Source organism: Carya illinoinensis, chromosome 11 (genome assembly GCF_018687715.1).
Source record: "Carya illinoinensis cultivar Pawnee chromosome 11, C.illinoinensisPawnee_v1, whole genome shotgun sequence".
Taxonomy (NCBI): domain Eukaryota; kingdom Viridiplantae; phylum Streptophyta; class Magnoliopsida; order Fagales; family Juglandaceae; genus Carya; species Carya illinoinensis.
The window spans coordinates 16983781-16994363 of NC_056762.1; positions in this window are offsets into that span (position 1 = coordinate 16983781).

The following is a 10583-nucleotide window of genomic DNA, read 5'->3' on the forward strand; positions in this document are numbered from 1 at the left end:
AATATCCAAGAGAATGGCCCGTGTCTCACTCATGCATATCAAATTCTGTTACTGGCTGCTCCATGTCTTTTTGGTCCCGCTTCATGCATCTTCCATAAGATCTAATGAAAGGGGCCCTGTGTGAACTCCTTTTGCCAAGTCAAACCACCAGCTTCCCAAAGATCTTCTGTCCATTTCCTGCTGGGTTGCATCCTCATTCAAACCAAAATAAATGTGTTGCATATAGTTTTCAAAAGCCCAAATGCCAAGCCGAAAGACTTGCTAATATGTTTATCCGTAAAAATCAATAGGCCCCAACGTGAAACTCTCTTCGGTTCAATAACTCCTTGTCCCACGTCCAAGAGCAGCTCCTTTCCGGATGTGCTAATGTATTGTAGTATTATTCTCTCATGCAATTCAAAAGCTTTCCATTTGACTAGTTCCAATCTCTTTCACTATTCAAAAATTCAACTTGATCTTTATCCCCTAAATAGCACTTGTGACCAGCTCTTATATTTTGCTAAAATTTGGATCTTCCTTTTCTTCGAATCTGAAATAAAATTTAATGACAACAATGAAGCCTAGAACCAAAAAAAAAAAAAAAAAAAAAAATTATACTAAAGTTAAAAGTTAAGAAATGATAAAATATAGAAAATTATGCAAGGCATCAAACACCCCCAAACTTGCAATTTTGTTTGTCCTCAAAGAAAAAGAAAAGGAAATAAAATAAAATAAAATAAAATAAAATAAAAGACCACTATAGACAATAGCAACTAGACCCCATAGAAAATTCTCATCACTCACCAAGCCATGATCTGAATTTAGATTTTTTTACTAGTATCTTACTCTTTTAATATCAAAGATAGCAAGAAAATCAATAAAACAATTAGGAATTTTTTAAACAAGAGTTAAGAGGTTGCTTTAACATAAAGCTAAGACCTTAAATATGTGTGTGTGTGTGAGGTAGTCAATTTAACTCCAAATCACCAGCAAACTCAAATAAAAAGTAGAACAACTAAAATCAGAAGAATTCTTTCAATACTTAACCCCATAAGTCCAAGTTTCAGAAATCATCTCCCCTAATGTAGTCAAACACCAAAATCAAATATCAAAATGTCTTTAATCAGGTTGTAATGACAAGCCACAGGGTGAGGGCTAAGAAGAAATGGATAACAAAAATCAAAGCTAACTAGGAAAATACTTGGTGGAAAGAACAATAAAAGAGAATTCTACAAGATTCAAACCATAAATCTTTCTCAACTATATGCTAATACTAATGACATTATTGTTGTTGTAATCAATGAAGCAGTACCAACTACACATTTAGAAATCTGAAGTAATCTGCACTCCACTTTGAGTTTTCTCTATTTTATGCTTCCTCCCATGATGGATAAATCACCTCTGAATAAAAGACACACCCAGCAAAAATACTTATTGTATTTTCAGCCACCTCGGTTCTTGTAACCTTTTCAAATTTTCAACCACTTCAGCCCCCTTATTTTTTTGTTCACTTTTTTTTTTTCACACTTTGATCAAACAAAGCAAACATAATGTGGATAATTTCCTTTGAACTAACTTTCTCTTTAAATGTAGATTTAAACAAAAGTATTTTCTCAAACTATAAAAGGTAAATTAATAGTTTTTCAGGCTTAGAATGAGAATGGTTAATGTAGTTAAAAGAACAAATAAAGACTTATGTAAAATAAGGCTTAAGGGGCTGACTATGGAAAATATACCATGCAATAATGACATGATAACTAGGAAGGCTGGGAAAGCTTTTTGGTTATGACAAAAATAAAAAATTAAAAAAATACTGTGATGACCCGTTTTTACGTGTATTTTCACTGAATGTGTGTTTTTAATATAATTTATATATTAGTTCTTTTATTTTAAATTATTGTATTTTAATTAGTTTTTATTTTATTTGATGCGGTGTTTAATTTATTTTAGTTGTTTTATGTTTTTGAAATCGTTTTCGGCGGATCAGTTTTCGGATTCCGAAAGTGAGGACTGGACCTCATTTCTTTTCCCTCATCTCTTTTTTCCTTTTTCCTTTTTCTTTTCTTTTTCTTTCCCTTTTTCCATTTTCTTTCTTTTTCTTTTTTTTCTTCTTCTTCTTTCTTCTTCTCCTCCCGTGCGCTCGTTTCTCTCTCTTCCCTCTCCCCTTCGCCGTTCGTCCCAGCCGCCCAGACCCGCCGTTCGCCAGCTACGTGGCTGACACAGCGACCGGCATTCGAACCTCCTCCAGCTAGCGCACCACCCCATCAAATATCTCCCCCATCCGGCCGGCCGTTAGCCACCTAGAGCCATTTATTTCCGCATGAATTTTCACCGATTTCGGAGCCGTCGCACCACCTCTTCACAGCTTCTTCCTCTACTTCTTGCTGACCTAACCCACCCATTTCCAGCCTCGATCCATTGCCGGAGCAGCTCCCATGAGCTCAACTCCGTTCAGCCCTTTAAGCTCCTCCATTGTTGTTTCCACCGCCACCCACGATGAAAGCTCACTTCCTTTAGCTTCATAAACATCTCAAGACCATTCCCTATCAATTTCGTGTCTTGGTTTGACCCCGTTCGAAAGTGAATAATTTATTACCCACGGTCACAGTGTAAATTACACTGTTACGTTGCTTTTTCTCTGCCTTTTGCAACGCCGCGAGCTTTCGAAAAATACCGTATAGCACTGTAAGTATTTTCCAAACTCTACTTTTAGATTTAAATATATTTTTCTCTTACAATAATATTTATCTATTGGTTGGTTGATTCCAGACTGAGTCCGAGGAGTTCGGGGGTCGGATGGATTAAGGACGGAGTTGCTTGGATTGTTGATTTGTGATTGGGTTGTTGTTTTGTGCCTTGATGTTGCATTTACATGGTGCATGCACAGGCATTTTATTTAATTGAAAAAAATCCTGTTTTATTGACGTAAATAAATTTTCGGGTGCGTGTGTATCACGACCCCAAGCCGAAATGGGGTATTATCTCGCTGGAGCTCCTCTGTTCACTCGGGAGCATAAAATACTGAGTGATGTCCCCTGAGTTGTCGCTGGGCGACAACAGGAGCGGGCGGGATGGTAACACTCTACGTACCGACTCTGTGGCCCTTCGCTGGTGAGGGCTAGAGGATGCTTGGCTACGAACGCGCGAAGCGTGGAACTGGGCATCGCTCGTTTAGGTGTCACACGCGTGGTCGTTACCTGCGGTGTGTCACAGGAGCCAGGGTGTGCGGATGACCCCTAGGGGAGGTCATGCTGCATATGAATTAATTGGTTAATGGTTTGAGTTGGATATGGGCCAAATGAGACTTTTGGCATGAGTTGGAAAGTAATATATTTTTGGGGCAAATGGGTTTTTGGCGTGTGTGGAAAAATATGGTTTTATGGGACATGTGCATGGCATTCTTTCATGCATATTGTTTGAGTTAATATGTTTTTATCTAGTGGTGTTTGGATTTTACTTACCTGCAGTACCATTTTTGGTACCGTAGATTTTGGTGCAAAATTCGTGGAGGAGGAGGAGGCTGAGACCAAGGATGCGGCTCCGCCGAAGTTCTGAGTTGGGTTATGCTTTGTATTTGGCTTTGAAACTATATTTGTAGTTTGTAATATTTCAATATGTATGTTTTGAACGGCTTTGTATTAAACTAAGAAAAATTCTGGTAGTTAGTTATATCACTTTCATTATCCGCTGCGTTTTCCTTTGCACATTTGTTGCTTTTACACGCACTTGACACTCGTCGATAGGGTGGTGAGCCGTGTTGTCATCATCCGGACGTCTCGATTTTCCCGTGTCCATATGTGGGGATATGGGGGCGTCACAAATGCCTTGATCATTTCTCTAATATTTGGTATCAAATAGGATTTCACCTCAATGATTCATCAACAAATTCAAGAACAAAGCAAGATTGAACTTTCCTGACCCAGTTAATTCCACTCATTCTCTTCATAAGCAAAATGAAATAAAAAAAATGGCTATGTGCTCAATTATGTTCAATGACAAAGATTTAATCAAAGTACCCACAAAAATCAGCCTGACATAAAAGAAATTTTCAAAAATCTTTCTCAGTCCAATCCTCAATTACAAATTCCAAAGTCATAGATAATTCAATCATAATTAAATGCATGCTTGGTAAGAGAATTCAAAAACTCAAGACTTATAAAATCACAAGTAAAATAAAATAACGAGCAATCAAGAAGACAAAATGACTATAGGAGTTTACATCCCCAAACTTAAACTAAACAATGTCCTCATTGTAATTCAAAAGTGAGAAAGATTGAAGAAATGAAAAGAACTTCCATGGTTTCATGGTGAATTAGCCGTAGCTTGCAATTTTTAGTTCTTTATTCTTGCTAAATAAACTTGCATCAAAATCAAAATTATTCAAAATAAAAATAAAAGAATAAAAGAAAGTTTTATGGGCTGCCTCCCATAAGCGCTTGTTTTAAAGTCTACAGCCAGAATTTTCAATGTTCATTAATTAGGATTTCCAATAGGAATAAGTACATAGTTCTTCTTCACTTGTTCTCCATAATAGTGCTTTCATTATGCCCAAAGAATAACGCGGTAGTTGTAGCACAGCTTTGAGGTGTTGATTTCACAGGGAGACTATTTAAAAGAATAGCAGAAGGAACAAAGAAACTAAAGGAAAAATATTAAATAAGTTATGGAGAAAAAATATTAATTTTAACTGCAAAATAATAGTGAAGCAAAGTGATTAACGGAAAAAGTACTCAAATTTGACGAACAGTAAAGTGTCGGGAATCCCTTACACAAATCTGGTATTTTAATTATTCTTAATTCATTCGATAACTCAATTAGGAACTCAATTTACGAAATTTCCAATCGGAAGGTATAGATTTATAAACCAAAATTAAATCAAATGTAACACTTTGAAAAATCATTCACCATTTTTAAACTACATAAATTACTGTCTCTATTGAGAAAATCCAATGACGACAATATACTCAGGGAGCGATATTGCAGCAAAAAAATAAATCAATATAGATAAATAATTGATCCAAACATAATCAAAGAACTAATCCATTCAATAGAAAAAGCTTGACTGAATCCATAAACATAATAAATTCTATGATTATTTGGAAAAGAAAACATCAACGATGAATTGAGAATGATAAAACAAAAGAGTTTTAGCAATTAAAAATCAAATACATGAATTAAAAATAAATTAGAAATATCATCTAAAGTGCAAGTTCATCCCTAATCTTACTTGAGAATTTAGTTACCCATAAACATAATGGACGATAAAAATTTTCAGAGAAAACTGAAGTGAACGGTGGTCAGGGAAGTGATTTTCTCCTCTCTTCGGATCTGCCTCTTGTGCCTTCTCCCCCACCTATTTTGTGCTAATGATATGCTTATATAGGGTAGGAAAGAAATCCTAATGTCCTCTTAATTTTCGCATAAAAAAATTGCGTAAATTTTAAGACTCATTTTGGCAGCCACGTACACCCTTTAAGAGTTCGAATTTAGAAATTCTTATTAGAGATAAAGTTATAGCTCTTTAGGATATATTTCTTTTTTTTTTTTTTTGAAAACATCAATACTCTATTGATATCAGAGAACAAAGGAGGAAAACAAGATTACAAAACTGGACTGACGCCCAATTCAACCATATCTTCAGCCAGCTCAAGGGATTCCTTGGCTAGACAGTGAGCAACATTGTTGCCACTTCTTCTTACAAAACTCACCGTACATTTATCAAACTTAGACAACGTGATGAAGCGCTAAAACTGCATGATTAAGTTACTTAAGTGAATAAATTGTTTAATAAAAAAATGATTTAAGTACTTAATTATGCAATAGATCACAGTACTTAAGTCAATTGATAATTCTGATGTTCTTAGTGTTTTTGAAGATTTATAATGCAATTATTTCACATGAAAATAAATATTTCAATTTTATTCCTCTTATAACAGGAAAGGTTTGGAAGAGAAATGGAAGAATCGAGAAAAGCCCAAAGAGCGAGGTGTGGAAGAATGTGAGAAGAAGAGTAGATGAATTTTGAGACTAAACATTTCTTCAATATCGGGCTTGATGGGCTTGCTTGTATCTAGACAGGAACCTTTGCTAGGAGTGTTGGGCTTTGAGAGATTGAGAGAGAGATCATCTGGGTTCCTTTTGTTATTTTTCTATTTTTCTTTCTTTTGGCTGTTGAGGTGCAGACCGTAGGAGGCCCTCTCTTCAGTTATTTTATTTTATTGTTTTTTCCTTAGTTTGAGCTGAGTGGTAGTCGGCGTGAGGTTGAAAGCAGAACAGCAGCTCACACATGCAGAAAACTCGGGACCACAGCAACTCACACATGCAGAAAACTTGGGCGACAACTTGATTCTCTCTTTACTTTGTTGAACATGGTAGGATGCTAGAACTCACGGATGGAAGGGAAACAAATCAACAAACACAGCCAGACAGCAGCACACCACACGTGCTGACCATTGCAAGACAAATAGAACATGGATGCAGAAAACATGTTGCTGGAAGACAAGCTGTTCACTTCACCTTTCTTGCTTCTGCATATGGAAGTTGAACGTGCAGCAGCAGAGATTTTATTCTTCTTCTTTCTTTCGTTTAAGCTGGAGCAACAGGAGATCACATGGGATCATGGAAGACAACTGGACGGAAAGTAGCAGCAGCAGATTTTATTTTCTTTCTTTCTTTTTCGGGTAGCTGGCACCAACGAGCAGCAGCAGAGATTTTATTCTTCTTTCTTTCTTTCGTTTAAGCTGGAGCAGCAGGAGATCACATGGGATCATGGAAGACAACTGGACAGAAGCAACAGTAGCAATAGATTAGTTCTTAGCTTTTTCTTTTTTTTCGTTTAGTAGCAGGCGGCTTCATTATTCTTTTTTTGCTCTTCTTTTTTTTGCTTTTGTTCGGTAGTTTTAGACGGAAGCAGCAGAGTTGGTTTTATTCAGTCTTTCTTTTTCGTTTAGACGCTAGGAAGTAGGAGAGTCTTTAGCTTTTATTTTCTTACTTTTCGTTGAGTAGCAGGAGGCGACTGGCTTTTTTTCTTTTCTTATTAGCTCTTTTGTTTGGCGTCTTGAGGTGGCAGTTTCATTTTAGTTTTCTTAGTTTATTTATTTATTTAGTCTCGTTTGTTTTATTTCTTTGAGCTGATATTTTATAGACTATTTATTTTTTCATTCTAGGGTTTATTAGTTAGTATTTTCTTAGTTTTTGATATGGCTTTACTTAGATTAATTTTTATTGCTAGAAATATCATGTGTAGCTAATTTCTAAAACTTGGGTTGTGGAATGAGACTTAATTTATTTTGGGTTCTAGTTTGATGCAATATTTTGTGATTGATTGTTGATTTCACTATATTACTAGTCGGATTTAAATTGAAAATAGATTGTAGCTCTTGCTCTTGTTTTGTTGTTGATGTAAGGCACAACAAAAGCTTAAAAATTATCAAGGCTTCTCTTGATTGCTTGTTAATGTGTGTTTGGCTAGTAAAGTAGAGAATCCCTTAGAAAAATATTGCAAAACTTGAGCACAACTTTTTATCTTCCTATTATCAATGCCTTGATTGGATTGTTAATCGAGAAAATTATCTAGGATCCAAAATAAAGAGAGTCTCAAACCCAACCCAAGTGTTTGTTAATTTGCCTTTTTGATTAGAAACTAAAATTTCAACTTCGATTCTTTTGCATTGCATTTTAATTTTATTTTCATCTCTTATAATCGACACATTTGTTACTCAAAAATCTCATATACGCTTTGATAACCCTTTGTCCCTATGGAATAATATCCTGGATTTATCCTTGATACAACTTGACACTTCTACACTTGGAAGCACATTCGAGACCGAGTCACAACAATACTCTAATGTCTTGTAATACCATACCTACACTATCCAACCTTTCATTGTGTTTTTGAAGGCTATGGATTACAATCTGAGAGTCACCCTCCACTATAATTGATTGCCACCCTCTATCCTTTGCCAATACCACTGCATGAAGGCGACCAAGAGCTTCAGCTAGGAGGGGATCCCAAACACCAACTAATGATAGCTTCTTTGTTGCCACAATGGAGCCCTTATGATTTCGAGCCACCAGACCAAAGCCAGTTCTGTTTTTAGCTGCACTCAAGGCTGCATCCCAGTTTATTTTAATAGTATCCATAGGAGGAGGAAACCATATAGAGAGTTGATCTTGAAAGTGCTGGGTCCTGTTCTTAGGCTCACCCTTTGCAGCTTTAAAGGTTTCCAAGGAGATGACTGCCTGCCTAGCAACCTGGGAGGGATGTGTGAAAGAATTCTCAAAGAGCATTCGATTCCTTCTCTGCCATATACCTTTAGCTGTCACAAAGAATGAGGTCAACAAATCCTAGTTGGAAAATACATTGAACTTCTCCACCAAACTTTTAAAATCATCTGCACTATTAGAGCTTTTTTGAAAAGCTGCAGGGCCTTGATTCCATACATCCATAGCTGATGGACAGCTCCATAATGCATGGGTGGTTGACTCTTCCTCCTTATCACACATAGGACACAGCAGGGAGTCCACAATATTCTTCTTATATAAATTCAACCTAGTAGGGAGTGACTCTAGGCAGGCTCTCCACATGAAAACTTTTGTGGCATTTGGAATTTGAAGCTTCCAACAGCAGGTCTAGTTCTTAGTACAAGGTGCCTGATGTGAGGACTGTCCCTTCTGTGAATCCACAAGCTCTTTCTGTTTATGATAAGCACTCCTTACTGAGAACTGCCCATCCCTTGTATCTATCCATATCAGTTTGTCTCTGGCATCAGTCACACTTATAGGGATTTTAAAGACAGTTTCAGCTATTTCAGGACCAAGAGTAGAATGAACCAAAGATCGATTCCATTGTTTTGTCTCCCCATTTATAAGCTCAGCAACTCGAGCTTCTGCATTCAAAACCCAGACTGGAGATTGGACCATGAAGTTTGAAGGTCAGGCAGCCACCTGCAGTTCCAAATTTTGGTATCCTGACCATTGCCTATCCTCCAAATTGACCCTTTTTCTAGGAGACCCCTTGCTGCACAAAGGCTTCTCCATATAAAGGATGGTCTTGCTCCTATTTTGGCTTGAAAGAACTCAGACTTAGGATAGTACTTTGCTTTGAAAACCTTGGCTGCCAGAGAGTTGGGAAATTGGATGAGTCTCTAGCCTTGCTTTGCTAACAAGGCTATGTTGAAACTTTCAAAGTCTCTAAAACCCAATCCTCCTGCCCCTTTTGCTTTTCCCATTTGATTCCAGGAGACCCAGTGCACCTTCTTTTCATGGTTCATATGGCCCCACCAGAACTGATGCATAACTCAATTGAATTCATTAAGTAAGGACTTGGGCAGTTTGAACACTCCCAGACAGTATGTTGGCAAGGCTTGTATGAAAGCTTTTAATAGGATTTCCTTCCTTGCTTGTGATAAGAGTTTAGTTTTCCAGTTGCTGATCCTACGCCTCATCCTGTCCAGAATGCCCTTGAAAGCAACATGTCTTGATCTTCCTATGAGGGCAGGAAGTCCAAGATACTTTTCATAGGAGGCAGTGGAACGAGTGCCAGCCAAGCTTAGAATGAAGTCTTTAGTAGCCTTTTTGGTATTGGCACTAAAGAAAATAGAAGTCTTGGCTTTGTTGAGTTGCTGCCCAGAAGCATGTTCATAGATACCAATAATACTATTAAGGGCTGCCCACTCCTTAGCATTGGCCCTACAAAAAAGAAGACTATCATCTGCAAAAAAGAGACGGTTAATGTTTAGTTTGCCACGTGAGATAGGGAAGCCATGTATAGCCTTAGCAGTTTCAGCATGAAATAGCAAACTACTGAGCACTTCAGAGACCAGGATAAAGAGGTATGGAGAGAGGGGATCCCCCTGTCGAATACCCCTACCTGGAAGAAAACTTTCTTGAGGGACTCCATTAATAAGTATAGAGTATGATACTAAGGATATACACTTCATAATCAAAGAGATCCATCCTTGGTAGAACCCTATCTTCTCCATGGCCTGCTTCAAAAAAACCCATTCCACCTTATCATATGCTTTACTCATATCCAACTTGACAGCCATAAAACCTTGCTGCCCCTTCCCTTTTGTTTTCATAGAGTGCAAGGTCTCGAAGGCAACCATAACATTGTCCATGATCATCCTGCCAGGCACAAAGGCACTTTGTGTGGAAGAGATGATGTGGGGGAGGATGGTCTTAAGCCTATTGGACAGCAATTTTGAAATAATCTTGTAGAGCACATTACATAGAGAGATGGGCCTAAAATCAAGCACAGTTTGGGAGTTCTTCAGTTTAGGGATTAAAACCACATATGTGTCATTGATTGGCTCTAGGTCCCCTCCATGATTCAGGACCTCTAGGATAGCCTTAGTGACTTCACCACATACCACATCCCAATGGGATTGGTAGAAGATGGCTGGAAAACCATCTAGGCCAGGAGAGCCCAGAGGGTTCATCTGAAATAAAGCTTGCTTGATCTCCTCAGGAGTAAAAGGCCTCATAAGGTCCCTGTTCATTTCCTCTGTAACTCTAGGTAGAAGGTGACTTGGGCAGCCATCAATACCCGTGCGGTTAGAGGAAGTGAAGAGGTTTTGATAGTGCTGACAGAATGCCTCTGC